The sequence below is a fragment of the Ochlerotatus camptorhynchus genome, unplaced genomic scaffold (genome assembly GCF_037179485.1).
Source record: "Ochlerotatus camptorhynchus isolate MF236.1 unplaced genomic scaffold, CSIRO-AGI_Acam_v1.1 ptg000574l, whole genome shotgun sequence".
In the NCBI taxonomy this organism is placed as follows: domain Eukaryota; kingdom Metazoa; phylum Arthropoda; class Insecta; order Diptera; family Culicidae; genus Ochlerotatus; species Ochlerotatus camptorhynchus.
The window spans coordinates 1159453-1184289 of NW_027041055.1; the positions used below are offsets into that span (position 1 = coordinate 1159453).

General features: G+C 38.3%; 1 protein-coding gene across 1 annotated transcript in view; it reads left to right on the forward strand.

The window, feature by feature from the left end:
- Positions 1 to 10969: 10969 nt before the first annotated feature.
- The window catches only part of LOC135713624 (uncharacterized), a 54071-nt gene continuing 40203 nt past the window's right edge, over positions 10970 to 24837 (forward strand). The window contains exon 1 of the mRNA XM_065236766.1: positions 10970 to 11779. The gene's annotated coding sequence lies outside the window, so the exon portion shown is untranslated. The remainder of the gene's footprint in view (positions 11780 to 24837) is intronic.

A 24837-nucleotide genomic window follows, 5' to 3' on the forward strand; every position in this document is an offset into this window, starting at 1 on the left:
CATTTTAGGACTACCGAAATCATCTTAGCAACAAACAGTTCGATTTATTCACTTTAATAATGAGAAAGCGAAACGACGAACGTTCACTTTTCACAGGTTTCTCTGCGCTGTTACTTAAGACAAACGGCATCTCCATAGCAATCGGGTGACTTAAGTAACATCGAAAAATATTTTGATCGGAAGGTGATTACGTCAAAAAGTAATTTGACTGGTAAATAAATTTATGAATGGGATGTGATCCCATATTCGGTTAGTATATAGTGTAATCACCGATAAACCGACATGAATGATCATACAAATTACAAAGAATTTTCCAATCAAAGCACAAAACTGACATCTGCCGCCGTTCGCGGAAAATATTTATCCTAGCCACGAACACGCGTAAAAAATGTATGAGTTGGTTCGAGTCTAATCTATTTCGGACAGATTATTTTTATCTAGATAAAAAATTTCTTTGGTTTTCACAGATGGGATCGCTGCTCATTTGAATCGGCCGTTATGGATTCTCGGTCAAGAGATAAGTTTAAGTTTCATGTCGGTTTGTCGGCGAGGGGCACGCAATAGCCTTTTTGACTGCGTTGGATTTAAAGTACAAGGTGTTTAACTATGTAATTAAGTAATTAAAAATGAAAATTAAGTATGTCATGTAATTAAAATTAATTTCGCGTAATCAAAGCAGTGCCAGTGTAATTACTGTAATTAAAACATGTACTTCAATTTGATTACGTAATTAATGTAATTAAAAATTAATTTTCTGTAATAAATGTAATTAAAGCTACACAAATATAATTAAAAACGTACCCAAATCCTTATTCTTGAACTATTTAAAAAAATTGAAGAAAACCCTTAACACATACTCGAATGAATTAATTTATTCAAAAACTCTTCTTACACCCTGAAATACGCATATCAATGTTTTACTAGACTACAAACATGACCAATTCAACGAATACTTATACTAAATTTCTTGGAGCACCATGCTAGAGTTGGAAACTGAAATAATCCACTCGCGACAATCGATTTCACTTTCGTTTTGTACGTTCAACATAATGTCGTATCTAGTGCACTGTATTCGTTGAATAATGCGCTTTAATGCAGAACTAGAATAAAATCGATTGTCACGAGTGGGTTATATCGGTTTACAACTCTAGCGACAATATACAGTGAAAAGGAAGTGATACTCATAATGAGGGCCGTGATTGCCATACAAATGAAATGGGAATCACTTAGTTGTGACGACAAGTCTTCAAATTTTGCATTTCCTTAAATTCAAGCAATTCCTCGAGCAATTTCCTCCCGATCAAAAAATGTTCGACACATGATGATATTATGATGATGCCTGAATTAACAGATTCAATGGAAGATGTATTTGCATTTGCATTAATTTTCTGATGTTACGCGTGAATTCTTCGATTATTTCAATATTTCTTTCAAACTTAATATTATTATACTAATAATAATTAACAGATTTAAGGCAGAGTTCATGACAAAAAAAAATATAATCAGGTTTTGGTTGCAGACACTAAGATGATTCAAACCAATTGTGTGCTTTTATTTGTATTATCGCCAACATATGATCACATCCGTATTCAGAATTGACGCGATAGCACTTATGAAATTCGCCTCCCCATTGTTCATCTTTCCATGGGTCAACTAAACAATACTATGGGCAGAACTCCAAACCGATAGGAAACGATGAGTCCCATGTGCACAGGACACGAATTGATCGTTACCGATCAACTTGACACACTCAAGTTATCCGTGCTGGGAAGACAATTGCATACCAGCTGCGATTTTTTCCCGGAAATAGCACAGCGTGTGAATGTCCAAAGTATTCACCAGCTCCAGTGTCCGTTCAGCTGTCTGGGATAGCAAATTTGAACTCTTAATATGGTCATTACCGACGGATTTACGTAAAATAATGAAGTTTGATATGTCACACGAGGGGTTCTGGTTCTTATTGGGAGTTGGAAATCTACCCGGGGGGGGGGTGGGGGGGGGACAATTAAATGGGACTGTGGACTGTCTAAGACCATTATTAGCCGTGCAGAATCATGAAGTTTAAAGTTCGTCCGGGGACACAGGAACATGCCCGAGAGGGCTAGTGTGACCGTCGAGTCTCATTAAGGCCATTACCAGCCAAAGTTTGGAAAATCATGAATTTTGATATGTCGCACGATGGGTTTTTGGTTCTTAATGAGAATTGGCCACTTTTCCGGGGGCACCGGAACATGTCTGGGAGGGCTAGTGTGACCATGGACTCTCAATAAGACCATTACTGGCCAAGATTTGTAAAATCATGAAGTTTGATATGTCGCACGATGGCTTTCGTTGTTGTTGAGAATTGGCCACTTCCCCGGGGGTACCGGAACATTCCCGGAAGGGCTAGTGTGACCATGGACTTTCAATAAGGCCATTGCTGGCCAAGATTTGTAAAATCATGAAGTTTGATATGTCGCACGATGGGTTTCGTTCTTGTTGAGAATTGGCCACTTCCCCGGGGGCACCGGAACATTCCCGGAAGGGCTAGTGTGACCATGGAATTTCAATAAGGCCATTACTGGCCAAGATTTGTAAAATTATGAAGTTTGATATGTCGCACTATGGCTTTCGTTCTTGTTGAGAATTGGCCACTTCCCCGGGGGCACCGGAACATTCCCGGAAGGGCTAGTGTGACCATGGACTTTCAATAAGGCCATTACTGGCCAAGATTTGTAAAATCATGAAGTTTGATATGTCGCACGATGGCTTTCGTTGTTGTTGAGAATTGGCCACTTCCCCGGGGGCACCGGAACATTCCTGGAAGGGCTAGTGTGACCATGGAATTTCAATAAGGCCATTACTGGCCAAGATTTGTAAAATTATGAAGTTTGATATGTCGCACGATGGCTTTCGTTCTTGTTGAGAATTGGCCACTTCCCCGGGGGCACCGGAACATTCCCGGAAGGGCTAGTGTGACCATGGACTTTCAATAAGGCCATTACTGGCCAAGATTTGTAAAATCATGAAGTTTGATATGTCGAATGATGGGTTTTGGTTCTTGTTGAGAATTGGCCACTTCCCCGGGGCACCGGAACATTTCCGGGATGCCCAATGTGATTGTGAACCATCGAAATAGCTGCCACTGGTCCAATTACATCGTTTGAGAGAAAAAAACATGATGTTCATCGTGTGTATACTTATTACAGAACAATAAAGCCGAATGCCGACCAAAAGTGACCCCAACGGGAACCGATATAACTCAGGAACCATGAATTGATCAAAATATTTTCAGATGTATTCAGAAACTTCAATAGATTCAAGACAAAATTTAATTTGTTGCAAAGAAAAATATTGAGAAATTATGTTTTTAGAGCTAATTGATTTTTGAAATCTATGCAAATTTAGACGTTAGGCACGCAAAGGTTAACAAAATTTTTGTAATTCTGTATTCGTTCGCATCCACCAAATTAAATTCGTTCTTTCTTAGGTTGAACCAGGCAGCACACACAAACATTCCTTTCATTGTCGCATTCTGCGGTGCTGTGACAGGGGCGTGATCCAGGATATAGTTAATTGCCCTGCCTACACCTCGGCAGTATTGAAATCCGACTACATTTCCAATCACGAACCGATCGTTGCATGTGAATTGGCACCAATCACCAACGTAGATTTCCTCGTAGGTCCCAGGAGATGTATGTTTATAGGGTCTATTCTGAAGTCATAACAACGGTAGCGATACAATTATTTATCAGAGCGGACATTATCCTTAACGTAGCAAAAGGGCATGTGAAATTTTTGTTTCACGGGCCAATAACGAAAGGGTCTAACGGTACGCTGGGGGAAATTTAAGTACATTTCTCGTTGTACATTAATGGAGTTAATGTACTTAATTTATGCGACTTGTAATTAAAACTGAAATTTGTACTTAAAAGTAATTAAATCAAAACATTTCCGACGCTCGTAATTAAAGTAATTAATCATGTAGTTAACTGTAATTATTGTACTTAAAAAAGGCTTGCGTAGGAGTTAAAGGTTATTGCGTGCCCCTCGTTTGTCGGTGGAATTTCCTCGAAGTAAATGGATTTGCTCCTGGCGTCCCCGGATCATAGGAGTAATACCAACAATCAATACGAAACTAACGATTTTAAATTGACTCACTACTTGACTAGCCTATTGGTCCCAAGCAAATTGATTAACGTATCCCATTCTAATATAACTTCCAGTACTACACTATGTTTGTTTTGATTCGCTTTGAAAGTTTGACAGATAAAATTAGGGGTTCGTTGATTTTCCTATGTTTCGAGGTGAGCATCGATCAGCTTGGGACCGAAGATAGTACCAACAATCAATACGAAACTAACGATTTTAAATTGGCTCACTACTTGACTAGCCTATTGGCCCCAAGCAAACGATTAACTTACCCCATTCTAGTTGAGATTCTACTAGTACACAATGTTTGTTTTGATTCGCTATGAAAGTTTGACAGATAAAATGGGGGGTTATTGGTTTTTCCTCTGTTTCGAGGGGTGAATCGATTAGCTTGGGACCGAAGAGAGTACCAGAGCTGAGCCAAAAAGTTGAGCACGTTATTTCGGGACCTTCTAGTCTTAGAGTTACCTCTATGATAGTACCAGAGCTGAGCCAAAAAGTTGAGCACGTAGACCTTCTGGTCTTAGAGTTACCTCTATGGTAATATACCACCAGTGGAAACTAACGATTTTAAATTGGCTCACTATTTGATTAGCCTATTGGTCCCAAGTACATCTTTAAGCGTACCCCATTCTAGTCGAAATTCTAGTACTACACTATGTTTGTTTTGATTCGCTATGAAAGTTTGACAGATAAAATGAGAGGTTCGTGGATTTTCCAATGTTTCGAGGGGTGCATCGATTAGCTTGGGGCTGTAGATACTGCACACAGAAAAATTTATCGTTGAAACAAAAATATTTGAGGTAAATTTAAGGTTCAATTTACTTTGATGCATTTTTTTAAAATTCAAAAGCAGTTTTTTTCGACGCATTATTTTAGATTGCAAAAAGCTTGCGTCATTTTGTGTAAAATATCAAAAGGGATCGAATAGTGCGAGCTTTTTGCAATCTGAAATAATGTGTCGGAAAAAAACTGCTTTTGAAATTTTCCAAAAAGCATCAAAGTAAATTGAACCTTAAACGTAAACTCAGTTTGTTCTGGCAACAAAAATAAAAAAAAGGTTTATTTCAAACGTATTCCATGTTTGAAGTCATGTTATATTAATGTTTAAAATAAAAATAATTTTACGTTTATTTTAAAAATATCCGTGTTGAAAATAAACGTGAATATTTTTGTTTGGTATGTTTATTTTAAACATGCTTCTTATGTTTGAAAGAAACATTCTTAATTTTAAATTATATTGGCATTTGAATGCAAGATAAAGCAGAAAAATGGATTGCCAAGAGATGAAAAAACGATCTGCAGGAAGATCCCGAATTCTGTTTGATTGCAATGCTCGTTGCAATGTAGGATTGGAAATGCAGGAATCGGAAGAAGATGAGGATGATGAGAAACCGTTGAGTTCGGTAAGGAAAGAGGATGAATGCAGCACTGATTTTAGTAAGAAGTTGATCCAACAAATTAATCAGTCGAGTCAGGATTGTGTGAATATGATAAAGCTTGCTGAAGTTTCGAAGCGAATGGAAAATGAGCTGATGAAGTTGGAGCAATTACGGAAAGAACACAAGGCAGGTGTAAATGAGCAGAAGGGGAAGTGGGGGGGTTTCAAAATCCATTTCGGATTTTCGTTTCCCTTTGTTAAGATACTTACCTAGGTGGGTTTCCGCATCCATGACTTCGGTTTTGTTGCGGGCCCTTTTCAGTTGATTGGCAAAGCTGGGGCAATTTTTTTCCGAATGTAAACAAGAAGGAAAAAATGCAGGGCACGCTAAAAATCGTTTACTCAAATTCTTTATTGTTGAAATAAACATGCTTCTGACTTTAATTCAAACATATATATTTTTGTTGCAAACATGGTTTTAATTTATTTTGAATTATTCATATGTTTATAGAATGAACATTTTTATTTTTGATTTAAATGAACAAAATTCGGTTCCGTGTGCCAGAGCTGAGCCAACACGTTGAGCACGTTTCTTCGGGACCTTCTGGTCTTAGAGTTACCTCTATGTTACATATGTGTTTGATGCTAAGTAGGATTAATGAATGGTTAAAGGTCAACTATTTTTAAAGAAACTGAATGGAAAATTGTCTACGGAAATAGAGGAAGAAGGGATAGGGGGTTGCGTAGGCTTTAGATTATACCGTGTCAATAATGACTTCCGAAAGTACTGCTAGAACTGATCGGGTCGCAGTCCAAATATATTGATATGGTTTTGCCCCCACTTTGTTTTTAATTTTGATGGCGACAAAATGTTCAGCACAATTTTTACATAAGATTCATTTTTAATAATGATCCATTTCAACAAAACGCTTCGATGTAGAATGTTGGTATATTCTCGAAAATTGCTTAAAACGTTCAAATCTCGGTGAAAATTTCGAACACCTAGACACCCCTCAAATCGCGATTTAAGCTAAATTTACGGAGATAAACGGGTTTAAAAATTTGGAAGACCCAAATCATCTAAAATAGTACGTTCAGACTACAGAGTTATAACATGTTATAGCGCTATCTTGATGGTGGTTTCTGTGTTGCAAATATTTGACAACCGTTATAACATGTTATAACTCTCCAGTCTGGACAGCGTTTTAGACTAGCGTATAAAGCTGTCTAGTATAACGTCAACATAAGGGTGGTTCAAATTATCGATTATGCTCCACCATGCTCAATCGATTTCAAATTAGATCCTGGTAATTCCCCCAACATTTTAGTTAGCAGCAATCAACTTCGCATTGGAGATGATTTCCGACATGCCCATAGACCATTACTTCATCTTCTCGGATAGTTTTAGTTTGATTGAGGCTATTTGGTCGATGAGACAAGGTAGGCACTCATATTATTTCCCTTCAAAGGTAAGGGAACAGATGAGTTGGCTGGTAGAAAGATCATATATGATTACCCTTGTATGGGTCCCCTTACATTGCTCAATCCCAGGTAATGAGAAGGCAGACTCTCTCGCAAAAGTGGGCGCACAATAAGGCGAGATTTATGATTTATTATGAATTTCACATGATGAATTTTTCATATTAGTACTTCAGAGTTCTCTTTTAAGTTGGCAAAACGATTGGACAAGTAATTCTCTTGGGCGGCGGTTACATTCCATTATTCCAAATGTTTCTTCGAGAGCGTGCTTCAAAGGTCTGGATGTAAGTCGGGGCTTCATTCGCGTGATGTCAAGACTTATGTCGAACCACTACTCGCTAGGCGCACATCTCTACAGAATAAACTTCGTTGACAGCAATATATGTAGGTGTAGAACCGGTTATGATGACATCGATCACGCAGTTTGGTATTGCCCGGGTAATGACGCCTCCCGAGCACGACTGTTGGATACCCTAGTGGCCCGAGGTAGACAACCCTTCCGTGAAGCAAGAGATGTATTGGGAACCCGTGATCTTCCCTACATGCAGGTGATCTTCGAATTACTTTGTTTGTATGATGCGGTGGGGACGACTCTATCTCAGATGCAGGAATTTTTTTGTTTTACTGTTGTGAGACGCACTCGCGCTTAATAGATAGAAACACGATTGATTGTGATTTTGAAGATTTCCTGCAAAAAGGTGGAGAGCGATGCGATTAGATGGGTTTAGCTGCAAGAGATGAAAAAAGATTTTTCGTAGATTGATTCGCTAGTGTGAGATTTTTCGACCATTTCAAAATCGAGATTTAGATGTGGTACCCCATGTTCCAGTGCGCAAAACAGCCAGGTTCAATGCGTCATTTTCATATGAATATGAACTGCCTTCTGCTACATTATTCACTGCTTCGTGAGAGTCTGAATGATTGAGAGGTAAACAAGTCACTGACTGCCGAGCACTCAGTCAGTAGCTCAGTCCGCACGTTTATTCTTACGCGACGGTACCCAATACTTGTTTTGAATGACTGAGCGTACATTTTCTATGGAAAAATGCCTCAATTACATGCTGTGTGAGCGAAGGCAAGCGGTGTGAGTCGCCTAATCGTGAGTGACTGAATGTTTTTGTTGGCTCTTTCATTGCCTCGTCCTTTACCGTTTGGCACCAAACGGTCTGCACAGAGCAATGGATTAAATAGTGCAGTGCTCTCACACTCAGCCTACACACTACCAAAAAGTCATGTAAATTACGGTGCCCTGAGACCGACACATGCAAGCGGCCCAAATGACACATGAATCAGTTGAGAGAAACGAAAAAACAAATTCAATCAATCGTACTTTTCGTCGAGTTGCGTATGTTTCGGTTTGGGAAGACTTAATTTTACATGATATGTTTGTTTACGTTCCATAATTTACGTCAAAGATGGATTACGTCTCGTGTAAAAATAGTTATTTTTAAGTGTGTACCCAACTAACAATTTTCACAATGTAAACGCTTTACTCATTTCATTTATACAGCCTCAAGCTGTATTCAAACGTTATACGATATGAGGAAACCTTTACTCAACCTCTATACAAGCAAATCTGGCGAACTTAGTCAGCTACTTATGGCTGTTGGCACGGTCGGGAGAAGCTCTTATTGCATATCCATTAACGCTTCTATACAGCTGTTATCCTGCTGTTTAGTTGTGTGTGAACTTGAAAAGCGCTTATTCAACCTTTTCCCGGTTATCCAATAATTACTACACAGCTTTCTCTTGAAGCCGGGTTAAATACTGTTTACGCTTTTTTATGAAGGAATTTATTGAGTTTATTTTGCTGTGAATCAAATTAATCGAAATTAGTTACATATCATCACCAAATTATTTACCCTGCACCGGAACCTGGAATCGAACTCGAGACGACCTCATTGGCAAACCTTGACACTACCAACTGTGCTACGCCAACACTTTGAACTTATGTAAACAAATCAACATTCCCTTCTACAACAAAATCGCTGAGTAGAGGCTTTATAATAGTGCACATGAATCACTTTTCTCGACTAGTTATAAAAGAGCAGATTAAAAGCTGTAAAACTGCACACGTCTAAAAATAAACCTAGTTAACTGTGAAAATGCTTCCGAAGTTGCTCTAACACAGTTTATAAGCTGAGTACAGGTTGTTTAGTTCTTGAAAAAGCACTTTTGATGTTTATGTTATTCAGCAAGAGTGGTTGGTTGTGTAGAAGCCATCAAATGGGTAACATATTCACTTTGTTAGCTTTGTTTTGCAGCTACAAGTTGAAAGTTGATTAGTGTGTGTATAGAAGTGACATTTGCGTTTATTGGCTGATGTTATTCACTGCGACTGACAAATTGAATAATGGTTGTGAGAAAGTTGAGTAAACGCTCTCCAAAACTATTTTTCTAGATTTTGCTTGTAGCCGTATCTGCAGCTTCTTTTCAGCTACTTTATAGCACAACGCTGGAAAAGTTGGCTTACAAAGCTGAAAATGTTAGTTGGGTAAGCAGTCAATAATTTTATGCTTTGGTAAATTAAAACATTACTGATTTTTGGCTCCGCAAAGTGTCACACACGACTGAGCCTAGTAAATAAACGAACTAGCAAAAAAGAAAAATTTTAGCTCATTTGGATCCTGATGAATGTGGGCGTCTTAGTGGAATACCTGTATAAGTAGAGAGAGAAGGATTTCCTAGTAATTTCCATTTAATTTCACTACCTTATTGATGAATCTACGTTACGGTTGGCCAGTAGATGGAAATGATGTGAAAATGATAATGTCGTTTTGCTAGCTGTCAAATCGTATGGAATATTTTTTAGTACATCATCACTTTTGTGGTTTTGGATTTCAAACCTAGGTGTCGCATGCACTGGTGCAGTTTTGCGTAGATTCATCAAATTGCTTATCCTTGACAGATACGCGTATTTCGTCTACAATGTACAGACTTCTTCAGTGTCTTGTACTAATACTCGACTCATTTGGATGCGAACTTATACTGCACTGGCCCTTTGATGTTTATAGGAGAAATCAATGTGAAATTTTATCAACGGCAACTTTGCTGAAGACCGCATTTGAATTTAACGTCGGAATAATTAGTTATTAATTGATTAGGAAGATGATATTCTACTGACATGCTTCATCAACTGCTCAGCAGGCAACATTGGTGTGCTTGGCGTAAGTGCAAGATGCGGTGTTGCCCTGAAAGCAGTTGATTTAACAAATCAGAAAGTTATCGGATTTGAAATCAAGTAATAACTAATAATAATTACCTTGAAGTCTAATTAAAAACTGGTCCTCAACAAAGTTGTAGCCGAGGTTGTAGCTGATAAAATTTCACATACAGTGGTGGCCTTTAAAATAGCACAATAGGCCGATTTTCATACAAATCAGCCAACTTCGGTATGATGCAACTATGTTTTGTTGAGCTGAAATTTTCTTGGAAATTTTGACACAGAACTACAAATATGCTGAATTTTGCGTGTACGTTATGTTAAATTATTGGAAGCGCTTACCGGAAATTGACGGGCTGGTTGAAAATGGCCAACTAATTATCACATTTATAATTCGAAATTTCCGAAGTGTTTTAGTTTTAAAATTTTCAACCATATTGCCAATAAACGACGGCGTGCTTAAGAAAGTTATTATAGATGTAAAAAAAATCTTATTTTAGAAGGACGAAGTAAGTACTGAGTAACTGCTTCATAATTAACCGATTAGTGCTAGGATTATGAGTAATTTGATTTTCCATTTTTCCTCCTCGAATCCACTACCGGTTGCTGTGTAGTGTAAACTGTAAGCTAGAACAAAGACCTCGTCGTCGCGTCGGCCGATTAACTCGTCGAATCCCTTCATGCCTCAACTGTCGTCGCAGTCAGTAGCAACACATGCCGGTGGTGAAGCGATTATTTATTTTGTTGCAACCCATCTATAGTTTCAGTTTTCATCCAGACATCAACCTTGTTGGAGGAATAGTGTGTTCGTGTGATCAACATCATCGATCGGATTCTAAATATTATTTTTGTTCCGAAAACCTCGATCGATACATTCTGTAGATCCAGTCAGTTTTTGCATTCTTCTATAAACATCTGGACTCTCGATCTTCATCGTGTGAGTTTGTTTATGTTGGATCGTTTGGAGTGTGGAAAAGGTGAGGTGCCAATAGCCGGGAGTTGTGCGAAGCCGTACTTATACATACTACTGCACAGTTTCAGTCAGTGTGCAGTGACGTCCATCTTTTCTCTATACCTATCCAAACAGAGTCTAACTCGGCCCAACGAAAGGAAAAAAAAAACAGTGTTTGGGTGGGTTTACTCGCTTGCACGCGTGTATACGTAGTTATATGGTCGTTCATGTTAAGACGTAGACGCTTGTGTGGCTTATAAAAGAGTGCTATTTTCAGCCGGTTCCCAATTCCGTGATCATTTACCAACGGTGCGTCGAGTGTGAAGGTTGCCAAGAGACGAGCCCACGAATTTGTGTTGTTTTTCCTGTTTTTTTTGTGTGTAGACTGCTGTGTTTTTAATTTATGCCGAATGACTTTACTGATAAATACCAATTCAGAAATATTGAACCGAGTCGAAATTTCGCGAGTTATCTCCGACTGACTGACCTTTCTGTCTCTGTTTTTGCTAACTGTGATAAGAGTGAAATTGATACGATTGTCAAGAAGTTTCTTTAGCGCTGCGTTGGAAGTGTGCTGCAATAAAGACAAGGTTATCTGTCAGTGTGACGAGGATTTCTGCTGTTACCAAGTGGCGTCGTTTTTGGAATATCAATAAGCTGTAAAACAGTTGAGGTAGGTGGTCTTTACAAAATTTAGATTTGAATTTTGCTTTCGAATAATTAGGGTTGACTTTACTGGACTGTCATGCTACTAGATTGAAATCTATACAATTCAGATTAGTTTAAGCTTTTAAATATCTTAAATTTACGGTTTGCTTAATAGTACACATTTATGAAAATTTGGGACAATTCTCAATTTAGATAACAATTGTTTACGATCGTATAGAAATTGTCTCAAAATCATCTAAGGATTCTTTAGACAACAAAAAATGCGTTCTACTTTCAATCGCAGTCGTATGTAGTGGTTTGTCAATTCAAAAACATTGCTATTCATTCGAGAACCACCCTCAAGACCACACAAGCATAAGCTACCATACCAACACATACCAAATTCGACTGAAATTTCGACTGTGCTAGCATATAAATTTTATTCTTGTTATGCTCTTCTTCCTGGCCTGTTCAGTCTATTTTTCGTGTTTCTGTTTTGTCCCCTTCTTTTCTATACATCAATCAGTTGGGTTGGAGGTATGGTATGGTTGAACACAGCAGTCGAGTAGCGTCACACTTCCACCCCCTCCCTCTGCTTTGTCCTTTTTGTAAAGATCCCTCCGTAATCGAATTTCAGCTGATGCGTCCGTGTGTATGCGATGGATATAGGACTTTACACAGCGGCACAAACAAGCACTGTTTGCGTTATTCTTTTTTTTAAATGATAAAGCAGAAAGATAATAATGGGCCTACTGGTGATTGCAAATGGAGAGATATTTTGGATTGTTGTTTTGTTTGAAAACCAATAAAGGAGATAAAATTATGGGCGATGATGTTTGAGCGTGTTATCTACGACTGACTTATCATCGTAAATACCATATCTTAATGGTTTAAAATTTAAAGAGTAGCAAAACATTGGAACGAGGGTGTGAACTGAATCCTAGTTTTAAGCATGAATGCATGAAATCAGCTTTAATGCTCAATGCAATATGATATGTTTGATCGTAGCTTCTATGCAGGATTTGCATGTATTTTATGGTCTTCAAAATCAAAAAGGCTGAAATTACAAATAGGGCTGTGGAGTCGGTGAATCCACGGTCAGAGTCAGTTTTCCAACTCCGACTCTGACGTAACAATTTTTCGGTTGAATTGTTATTCACGTTAATGCTTATATTTAAAATCACACGTTTGCTAGAAGGATAATTAGTATAATGTTTTATCTAAAAAACTGTGGAATTTTCATGGTTTTAAGTTGCTGCTGGCAGAGCATGCAGCGGTTGAAGTGATTTGCGTGATCTAAATATATGGACTAGTGAAAAGGGACCTATGGTAAACCACCAAGGGACCAAGTATCACAATTGTCGCAACATATTTGTGAAAACTTCTTCGCGACTTATTTTAGTTACAATCAAGTCAAGATTTCGGGACAGATCTATGCTAATTGGGATGAACTAGAGTCGGTGTTTTATAATGAGTCACGCCAAGAGTGAAGCCATAGAAGTAACTCTTAAGACCAGAAGGTCCCGAAGAAATGTGCTCAACTTTTTGGCTCAGCTCTGGTACTCTCTTCGGTCCCAAGCAATCCCCTCGAAACATAGGAAAATCCACGAACCCCTCATTTTATCTGACATAGTTTCATAACTAATCAAAACAAACTTAATTTCAACTAGAATGGGGTGTGTTCATCGATGTACTTGGGACCGACAGGCTAGTCCAGCGTGAGCCAATTTAAAATCGTTAGATTTCACCGGTTGGTGACCTATCTATTGAACTGTCAAACTGGCTACCTATCGTGCAAAATAACCAAACATTACGATGCTTCCTTATTAGAGGGTTGTATAGATTTTTCTCCCTTAGTTTACTTAAATCATTGGTTTTTATTAGCTAGGTAGGTTCAGATTCTACACGTTGTACTTTCATTTTAATACCTGTGATCTTGACATGTTTACCTAGGGGATGAGTACTTAAGGGGGTGTGATTTTGATAAGTCTTTAGTGGGAATGACACTGATGAAGACTGCACATTGTAGTCGAAATACGTATCTGTCATGGATATCATAATTTATAAAGTGGAATGCTTCTATTTAGATAACATTTTGTTGTTGTTTTATTACGATGCTGTTAAAGTTCCACGAAAGGTATTGCAATAAAATATAAAATAAATTGCAATTTATGCAATTTACTTTGAAGTTGTCCGCTTGACAGTTAATATCATTAATATTTATACTATAAATTATAATAATTACCACTGTGTGCAATTTTTACACCAAATATTACTGCAGATCAAGTTGTACTTCCCCTAGACCAAATCACTGTTTTAATTATTTACTACAGCTGTTAACTTGTTTTCTCGCTGGAAGTCATCTGAAGTTGATGCAGAAGTCCTCTGTTGCAAAGTGGAAAGGAAAGGAATCTTTTGAAAACCGTGATGCGAGTTCTACTGTTTTTCTCTTTACGTGACTCTTATACATATACCGTAGAACCCCGTTGGTTTGAATACTCAAAATCACAGTTAAAAGGCACTCATATAGAATTTGTTTAGCTGGCACCTGTGTAGGGGTACCAATTAAACAAATTCTACACACTTAGATTTTTTTGCCGAGATGGGCACCACCGAGCAGCTCGGCAATCTATTAAACTGGACCTCAGTGAAATATTTGCCGAGATTCAGTTAATAAACGGGAATTTTACCGAGATCTCGGCTAACAAACATAAATTTTGCTGAGATCTCAGTAAAAATAAATGCCGAGCCTGCTCGGTGGTGCCAATCTCGCCAAAAATATCTAAGGGTCGTATAATTTTGGTTTAAGGTATTCAAATTAATGGGGTTCTACGGTACTCTAGGATGAACCGTTTCTATATGTTGCTGCTTTTCTACTTAAGGCATGTGAAAAGTAATTACTGGTTGATTCCTCTGTAATTTTTAAAAGCAAATAACAAAACATTTGACTGTGATTAGTGTTCGCATTCCCATTCACATTAAGCTAGTTGCACAAATTCGTAGGTAGTACAAGTCCTAGACCATTGTATGCCACCTCCGTCCGTTACCATATAGACCGAAATTGGGGGTTGATTTAGCCCTCTTAAACGGAGGTGTTCCCCTCTCCAACAATCGAGAACTGTCCTGCTAATTGGGTTCTTTAGGGGTATGGAGGTAAATGCATATTCGCAATCTGCGATTAAAATGGAACCGAAATCCACAATTAGCAAAAATCCCCGTCTTAGCGCTCCTTGGTGGGATTTTGTATGGGATCGATCTGTAATGGTAATGGATTTTTAATTAAACAATAACTTAAGTTAAATTTGACTTTAGACTTCCTCCTGGCTGATGAATCTGCAAAATAGTCTTGTTCGCAAAACTCGGGAGTCACTATCGTGATTAGAACTGTGAGTGGAAGCCTTCCTGAAACCATTATTGAGCTTTAATAGGATTTACTGTACAGTTACGATGTGCTTTAAACTTTCTTGCGATTATCTATGAGCTTCTTTGAATTTATATGAGGTTCACTATACTTTCCATATGATAACAAAGCTATTATGAGGCTCCCTACATTTTTTATGAAATTCTTTGAACATCTCTAAAAACCTTAAGCTTCCATGAGGTTCCTTGAATATCTTGTATTGTTTTCAAATTTCTCTGAGGATCTTTGAGTTTATTAAAGCATTGAGCTTCTCTAATGTTTCTTTTCAAAGTTATCTAAACTTCTTCGTTGACATTTTCTAAGGTTTTTTATGAACTTCTCCAAAGTTTTCTTCAGCTTCCTCAAAGGAATGAATGTTAACCACTACACCGGGACAGCATTCGAGTCTTTTAAAAGTTCCCCTTAACTACTTTGTAGTGCGTATGTGTATATATTCCTTCTAACCCCCACTGGCCGGCAGTGTTATTATGGAAGAACTCTCTCTACAATGTCGCATTTATAGTCATTGTAGACAGCTTTAGTCCGGGAGTTAGAAAGTGATAGCTCTATTGCAGATCCAGCAACCCATTTCACAATGTCTGGAGAGTCACGCCCATTCCGAGATTACTTTAACTTATAGTACGTTCAGACTACAGAGTTATAACATGTTATAGCGCTATCTTGATGGTGGTTTCTGTGTTGCAATTAGTTGACAACCGTTATAACATGTTATAACTCTCCAGTCTGGACAGCGTTTTACAATAAGCCCCGTATGTATGCAACACCGTTATTAAATGGATATTGGTATTACATACACGCTTCCAGGTTCGAAAAGTATTCGGACTGGTCTCACCATGTTAACTTGATCCTCCAATCCATGGGTTCCGAAATTTTGATTTTCTCTAAGCTTTGCATCTCATTTCGTGATGCACCTTTGTCGTAATGCTTCCTTCAACGAACACAAATGTTCTTGCATTGCCATGGTCATCTGGGAGGAGGTTCGCGTTTAGTGCTTGCCCAAGGAACAGTTCGCGGCCACCAATTGCCACCCGTCCAGTCTTGGGCGTATCCAGCGAGGCATCTTTCATATTGCTCGGAGTCTCCGACACCGGCGAGAGACCAGCAGCCGAGCACGTTTGCAAGTGGAAAATTTGCTGATTCACGGCAACGTCGGCCACCGAATCACCACCAAAACTCGCGACGGACACATTATCAACACGTTCCCGGGTCAATTCACCAACCGGACCGATTTCTCAATAGAACTACACGCCGAAAGTGTAGCATCCGAACTCGGAGAACCGCGCTCCCGAGAGGTAATGAAAACCGACACCGAACAATGGAACTGAAGCTGCGACGTATATTTTGGAGGTTAGATTCAAGGTCAACCGAGTCACTCAAGGCAAACATAGGCAAAACACGATATATCACTAAATGATAACTTTATGAACATAATTTGGAGGCGAACCAGCCCAAGGCTGAAAGCCTCCCTAATAAAGTTAAATAATAATAATAATAACTTTATGAACACTTGAAATTAAATTTCAGCACACAAACTAACAAATTTAAAGCAAAAAATGTTTAATTAGCTGACGAAAATGCGCAGCAACAGAAAAACACGTCAACTTTCAAGCACGGCCTACTGCGATCGAGTGTACCCCATTAGGCATAAATACGTTAGGCATACGGACGTTAGGCATACGGACGTTAGGCATACGGACGTTAGGCATACGGACATTAGGCATACGGACGTTAGGCATAGTGGACGTTAGGCATAAAGTCATTAGGCATAATGGACGTTAGGCATAATATACGTTAGGCATAATGGACGTTAGGCATAAAATACCTTACTGCTGTGCAACTCTAGAAACCTGCTTAACCTGTAAACCTGTAAACAATGCTTAAATTAAGCTTAGCGTTGAATAAAAAATTATACAAGTTAAACAAACATAGTTTATTTAATAAGCACAGTTTGGAATCCATTATTTATCATATCATAAGTGACGTATCTACATATTTACTTAGATCCATGATTAGTAGCGATAGTGGTTAAGTAATCTTACAATGAAAACTCAGCTTAGTTTTGAACTATATCTTGAAATCAATCGTATCTAGAAATAAAAAAATCACACGTTTGTTGTAATATATTCTTACACACATATTGCAAAAGTCAAAGAAGAAAAGGTTTTCCTCAAAGAACAGCTCATGAAATAAAGAATGGTGAATTCTGTGATTTTTCATTCAATAACAAAAAAAAACAGCCAAGGTTGAATAAAATATGATGCCAAAGAACAGCTCATGAAATCAAGAATGGTTAATTCTGTGGTTTTTCATTCAATAACAAAAAAACATACCTGCTGCTTCCAGGATTTCCTGCCATACTTTTCGATACAACGATTCTGATTTTGTTGTCATCAGAATGAAAACTAGCGGAACCGTCTGCTGATGTGAGGGAGCGATACTTCCATGAACAGTGACGAGTTGCCGAAACAAACAAGGAACTGTGGCAAACGTACCATCAGTAACCCAATACTTTGCCTGTCCAAGACGTCGTTCATGAGTTCCAAAAATTAAGGCTCTTTCATTATTGTCACCGAAGTCAGCAATCAATAAACGGTCTCCATTATCATCCTTCTGGAATTCATCCGGTAGATTATGCCTAACGTCCATTATGCCTAACGTCCTTTATGCCCAACGTCCATTATGCCTATCGTACATTATGCCTATCGTACATTATGCCCAACGTCCGTATGCCTAACGTACGTATGCCTAACGTCCGTATGCCTAACGACCGTATGCCTAACGTCGTGCACCCCTACTGCGATCTGCCCTTAACTTCTCTGTAGTAATCCTAAACTGCATTGAGGTCCCCCAGACTACAATGAAATTATTTATCTAGAATTTGCTTAACTTATCCGAAGTTCACTAAACTTGCCGAATTTCGCTGAACTACACATAGAACTTCTAAGATGATCTTGATGAAGAAGCTGTGCAGGTTGGGAAATTTTTCGAAAGGTTCAACGAACCTCAGATTGATTCAGGAGACTTTGTGGATCTCAAGTTTGCTTTAGAGGGAATCTGTGAAAATCATAGCTGTCCAGAAAACTTTGTAGGGGGTCAAAATGCTTTGGAGGTATGCAATGTGCTACAGGTGAGCGCAATGCTCTTTTAGTAGTGTTCTGCGGACTTCTGACAATGACGTGGACGTTCTGAACGGTTTAAGGTATTTTGGATAATTGGAATATGGAAAACTTCAGAAATGTTCTTAAAGCGGAACAGGGTAATCTTTTGATGGATTCATAAAATAAATGCTTCTGTAATCGTTCCTTAGAAGTCAACGAAGTTTTTTCTGCAGTTTTTTCTTTGTGCCAGGGTGGGAGTTACAACTAAATTGTTGTATCTTGAGAAGAATTTCATAGTTTTAGCACATGTAATATAGATTTCAGAATGTCTTACTTTTCATTATGAATTCAATCTTCTTATCGTGGAGTTTGAGTCATACACAGCTTTGCTTGCAAATCTCGCTCAAATTTTCAAATAGACCAATTTGACAGCGAGCATACATAAGGGCCTAACTATGATGATCAATTCTCTTAATACATTTTCTCTTTAAATTTCTAGAGCTAAGGGAAGCAATTTTCTGAAATTTATCCAATACAGTGCTGTAACAGGTTGTATTGGGTATCAAAAGCAACAGCAAACGCACCGAGATAGCAAGTTATTACCAAAAGAAAAAATCGACGCAAAGAATCGATCATTGCAATTAGGCCCTTATGAACGCTCACTGTCCAATTTTTCCAACTGACTTCCTATTAAGTTAATAACCCGGCTACAAAAACGTTTCCCGATGTATTTGTTGAATAGGATGCTCGGAGACGAACCAGCCCAGGACTGAAAGTAACCTTAATAAAAAAAAATACGATGCTGGATCTTCTTCTTTTGCTTTATTATAGAGACTTTCAGCCCTTAGCTGGTTCATCTCTTAGGATCGTTACTTCAACATTACATATTACATAACATTAGGCCTAAGTAACATTGATCGATTCTCTTCGTCGACTTTCCTTTTGTTGCAAAATCGTTTCTTGTTGTGTTTGTCGTATTCGATGCTAGATAAAAGCTTCTTTTATCGATCTGTGTACTGAAAATACCTGGGAATGTCATTACATGGCCGTGGGGATGCAAAGAGACATTTGACGAAGAGAGTCTGTCAATGTTACTTATGTCCAAATTATATAAACAAAAGTTCGCTAATAAGAAGTTCAAAATATGACCAAAAGTACCAATGTATCTATGGTTACCAAAAAATATTGGATAAAATATCGTGAAATTTCTAATTTACGGCCAAAATCTGATGGGGACTCACATTCCATTACATGCGATTACATTTAATGTCATAGAGAAAAATAACCGCAAGTCAGTCACAATTCCATGACGATGCTGCATTAGTTTAGCATAGTTTTGAACAGTAGAAAGATACCATGGTCTCATAGAACGTTATTGAATGTTTCTGGATTTGTTTCGCTGGTTCCAGAACAATGTTTGGAACATATTCTGGTGATGATTCGTCATCAGACCAGCGCTTTTCATAAACGTGTTAAACCCACCATGCGATAAATCAATTCACATGAGAATTCAAAAATAAGATCAATAAGAGTCATGATAAGTGACCAGCACCATGTTGGCCACACCCGGACATGTTCCGGATATCCCCGGGGAAGTGGTAAATCATTTTTTTTTATCAAAATCCAACAAGCGATACATCAAATCACATGAGAGTTCAAAGCCATATCAATTGCCGGTCCAACTGAGTATCGTAAGAACTATGTTGGCCACATCCAGACATGTTGCAGATACCCTAGGGGAAGCGGACAAAATCTGTCATGAGACAAATCTCATGATGCGAAGTGTTGTCTAAATTTTTTAATTCGATAGAAGCAATCCTAAAAACATATCTGTGACGTTGTTTATTTAATGAAAGCTTTTTTTTCTAATGGGACTGACTTGCGGTTACTTTCCGTTGTAGGACAATTTGACTTGGTATTGTTTTTCATTTTTCTTGAACAAACCACCTTTTTCAATCAAGGTTGCAAATACTCATTTCAGCTAAAATAATGTTTTTCGGAATAATAAAACCAAAAGATGGTATGATGGCATGTTTTACTTGTAACTTACAAGAATAGGTTACAAAGTATGCGTTGGAAACATAAAACCTTTAAATTTTGCTTTCTATGAGTCACAATCAGCGATTTTCTGATCGCTGCGTGAGTGAGTTTGTGAAAAATCGCTGATTGTGACTCTCATGAAGTGAAATAAACAGGTTTAATATGTCAAACACATTCTTTGCAACCTCTTCTTGTATCCTACCAATTCAAAATTTGATCATGGCATCTAATTATTTCATAATTTAGAAAAACATTGTTTTAGCTGAAATGAGTATTTACAACCTTGTTTTCAATAGCACATCTTAAACAACATAGAAAGATAAACTGAATAATGATGCTAATTCAAAATATTGATAAAAGTCAGATGGGACTGACTTGCGATTACCGGCAGTATAGCTGTAGCATGTAGCATTAGTACCTGCCCCCAGTCCTGCTACAGCAGCAGTCATAAAGTTATAACGGAACAAGTTTTGCGCTCAAATTTCTACCTTCTTGGGTGCCATATAGCTCAAGGGAAGCTAAACATTTCCATGGAATTTTCCTATCCAGAGGTTATGTATGCAAATAACCCACACACAGTCAACTCTGCAGGTAAACTTTGAACTTTGCCTAAAGTGTGTGTTTTTTGAGTGTACATAGTAAATAAGTGGATAATTTCCAATAAGACTAGGAACGATGCCTGTCATGGAATTTTCCATGGAATTATCTGTAGAATGGTTACCAGGTAACCAATTTCAAATATGTGTTCATGTTTGCAAAAAGTTATTTTTGTTTTTTTTTTCAAATCATATCATATTAATAAAAAAAATAGTGAGAACTACCGAATAAGTAACAATTTAAGTAAGCATTTTAAGCATTTGTTTAATATGGTATCATAGAATAGTAGAAAGAACCGCCACTGTTTGTCAGTATTCACCACAGTCGAAACTTCAATGGATTTGATTGATTTAATAAATTTTAATGGCATTGGTAGATTGTAATTTTGTTGAGTGACTGTGTAATTTTCAAAATAGCTAATTATCGAGTTATTTCTGCAACAAGTTGCAAAAACAAGATTTATTCAATACGAGTCATAGTTTTGGTAGGATAATTACGACGAGTGTTGAAAAAATCGAATTTTGCAACGAGTTGCATGCACAAATTTAAGTCCCCAAGAAAGCGTTAGTTATGAAAAGTAGGCCATTATGTTATTTAAAACTGTGTCGAAAAGTTACAATTTTCGTAATGAGTGATAAAAAGATTATTTTTCCTTATCAATCTCCTTAAAATGAAAGTCAAACCATAAACGTATTTGGCAAGGCTCAATAGAATGCAGCTTTCTCAATTCAGCACTACTAGTCGAAATTCTTCAATGCATGACGGGTAAATACTTACATCATTGGCAAATCTCAGGTCCTAATTATGAAAAAATGTATGGTTGGCCATATCTTGATGTTGATGCCGATTGTTTTGATTTATCAAAATTAAAACGTCATGGAATCGGGTGTACAATCACCGACATAGGAAAAACATTATCCCTTACTAAAGTATGGCCATAATAATGATAATGTCCTCGATTGGTTGATTCAACAATAACTTCCTGATGCAACCAAAAGCAGTGTTCCATTTTTCATTGTAATGAACCAATGGGAAACTGACATGTTCCCTAGCTAATTGACACATAGAACTCGAAAAACATGTTTCCACATTGCACTGCATTCATTGGCGACTGGCCATGGCGAGATTGGACTTTGTACATTTACGTGCTTTTACATTTCCAACAACGTATCGGTGTATTCATCGGGGTGCTTAATATGTGTCAATAGTACTTTATTAATTAATACCTGCTGGCACCCACACTGGTACTTAAATATGAGTACAAACTGCATGCTGAGGGGGTGTGTCGTAGTGCGGAGGAAAACAGTATACTTTGCATAGTGTTGTCGCTGTTGTTTACTATCCAAGTGGGCACGTGAGGTTACTTGACACGATCGTGCGATGAAGGCAGGTTCTTTGACTTCAACTGATTTATTTGATTCCAAAATCAAGCTTTAATATATTACAAATTCGATACACATAATATGCATACACCAAGAAAGAAGTCCAGTAATGGTGCTACTCGAACAGCGATCTTCCCTGCTTATAACAGTGTTCATAACTCATGCGCTGAAACCGGTAATAAAAAGACGATGATAGTCAGTCTCGGTTCAAAGTACAATCTATGAATAAAGTGCGCATCAATGACAGCCAAGCGCCACCGTAACCGATCGTCTCGTCTCGGCTCCTTGATGTTGATTTGGTTGATTTGAAGTTATTTAGATCAATCGAGATAGTGTCATGTTCACGAAGGTTGTTTGTATTGTCTTTTGGTCACCCTCCGCAATTTAGTTTTGGAGTTGATCTTCAAGGTTTCATGTCATCCGGATCATTAAGTAATACCATTGAGCAGTACTGATAAACATAATTTCTTCTAAACTCAACTTAACTGAAAATGAAGACAACCTTAACATAACAACATTCTCTTGATCAAGGCAACCTGATGAGTATCGAAGTCAACATTTGTTTTTCTTCATTCGTGGCTGGATGTTCATTATCGTCTGTGTTGTTGTCAATATTAATATTCGTCTTCATCTTGGTGGGAATGACTTTGAGGATCAAATGCAGAATGATTATTTTCATTTTACACAAATATAGCGCTGAAGAACGTGTCGTATTAGTCGTATAAGGTTCAGTCTTCTAGCTCTATTCACAAATTGAGGTGTAGACATATCAAAATCAAAAGCGGACTCGACGGATACAAACATACGAACCATTGCACAAATAAGCTGGTTGTAGCCATAGAGAGTACGATGAAAGCTCGGTTGCATCAGGGATTGCAACATCCTACCTGAAGCACGGAAATCAAGCAGTGACAGAAGATGAGAGCAATCGACGTCACCGTTGAGTAATTTAGCTATAAACGTAGCCTGTTGTAGCTTACGTCTTCGATCAAGCATTTCGAGGTCAAGCAGACGGCATCTATCGGCATATGCTGGAAGGTTCAAAGGATCACGCCACGGTAGGTATTTGAGCGCAAGTCGTATGAATTTTTTTTTTGCACACGCTCGATTCTTAGATTCCATCATACGTCGTTTGGAGCCCATACAACTGAAGCATTTTCTAGGATCGGCCTTACGAGTGAAGAATACAATGCTTTTAGACAGTGTGGATCCGTGAAATCCTTGGCAATCTTAGAGATGAAGCCAAGTTGACGATTAGCCTTGGAAATAATCGATGCATAATGGGAATGAAAGGAAAGCCTCGAGTCCAATACGACACCAAGATCCGTCACTTGATCCACTCTGCTAAGAACAGTATCATCGATGTGGTATTCATAAATTAACGGATCTTTGGAGCGATAGAAGGTCATTTCGCGACGCTGATGACAAGCTTGTTTGAGCGGCACCACTGAACGAACATGTTGAGCAAAATTTGCAGGTGAAAACAGTCCTTGATGCAGCGTACCACCACATAGATTTTCAGATCATCAGCATATACGAGCTTGCACTTGTGGCCAAGGGTAGATGCAGCATCATTGAAGAATAACACAAACAATAACGGTCCCAAATTACTTCCTTGCGGGACACCGGCCGTGCTAGCAAATGGCGATGAAACATAAGATCCGTGTTTAACGTACAGCGTTCTGCCAGTCAAGTACGATGACAACCACGACACCAATCGATTTGAGGCTCCCAATCGCGATAGCTTGCAGAGCAACACTTTAAGATCAATTTTGTCAAAAGCCGCCTTTAGGTCCGTATAGGTTACGTTAACTTGCGCTTTATCTTCCATAGACGAAAAACAGGTAGTAGTTAGATCCAGCAAGTTAGTAGAAACAGACCTACCGGGAATAAATCCATGTTGATCTGACGAAATGTGGTTTTTTGTAGCGCGTAAATAGTATTTGATCAGTGCCGATAATCTCGAGAAGCTTAGATGCGTGCTTATCCCACGGTAGTTTTTAACATCTCGTCCGTCACCACTTTTGTGCACAGGAAACACGTAGGGAAATTCACCTAGCTCAAACGAACGGTTGAAAATGAAGGCTAGCGGCTTAGCTACTGCGCATGCGCAGCGACGGAAAACAGCAGGAGGGATACCATCCGGGCCAGGAGCAAATGAATTCTTCAACTTTTTTGAAGCACCGATGATCATTGCAGATGCAATTTCGAACGTGTCCAAATCAAATGCATCCAGCACGACATTTGACGCAGCCAGTTCGGCCTCAGAGTCGGACGATGACACTGGTTCGAAGATGGATGCGAAATGCATCGCGAAGAAATTGCATGCTTCTTCTTCACCATTGGACCCTTGAATGATTATATCGAGTATTTAGGCTGATTTGGTCGACAATATTCAAAATAATATTTTTACCCAACATTGATTTGATTATTTTGCTTTTGAAGATCGCTTCTGATTTTGATAATTTTGGGGTGGATAATCAAACACTGGTGAATATCAACAAACGCGTATTCGTTGATGTATAATGAACTCAAATTTTGTGTG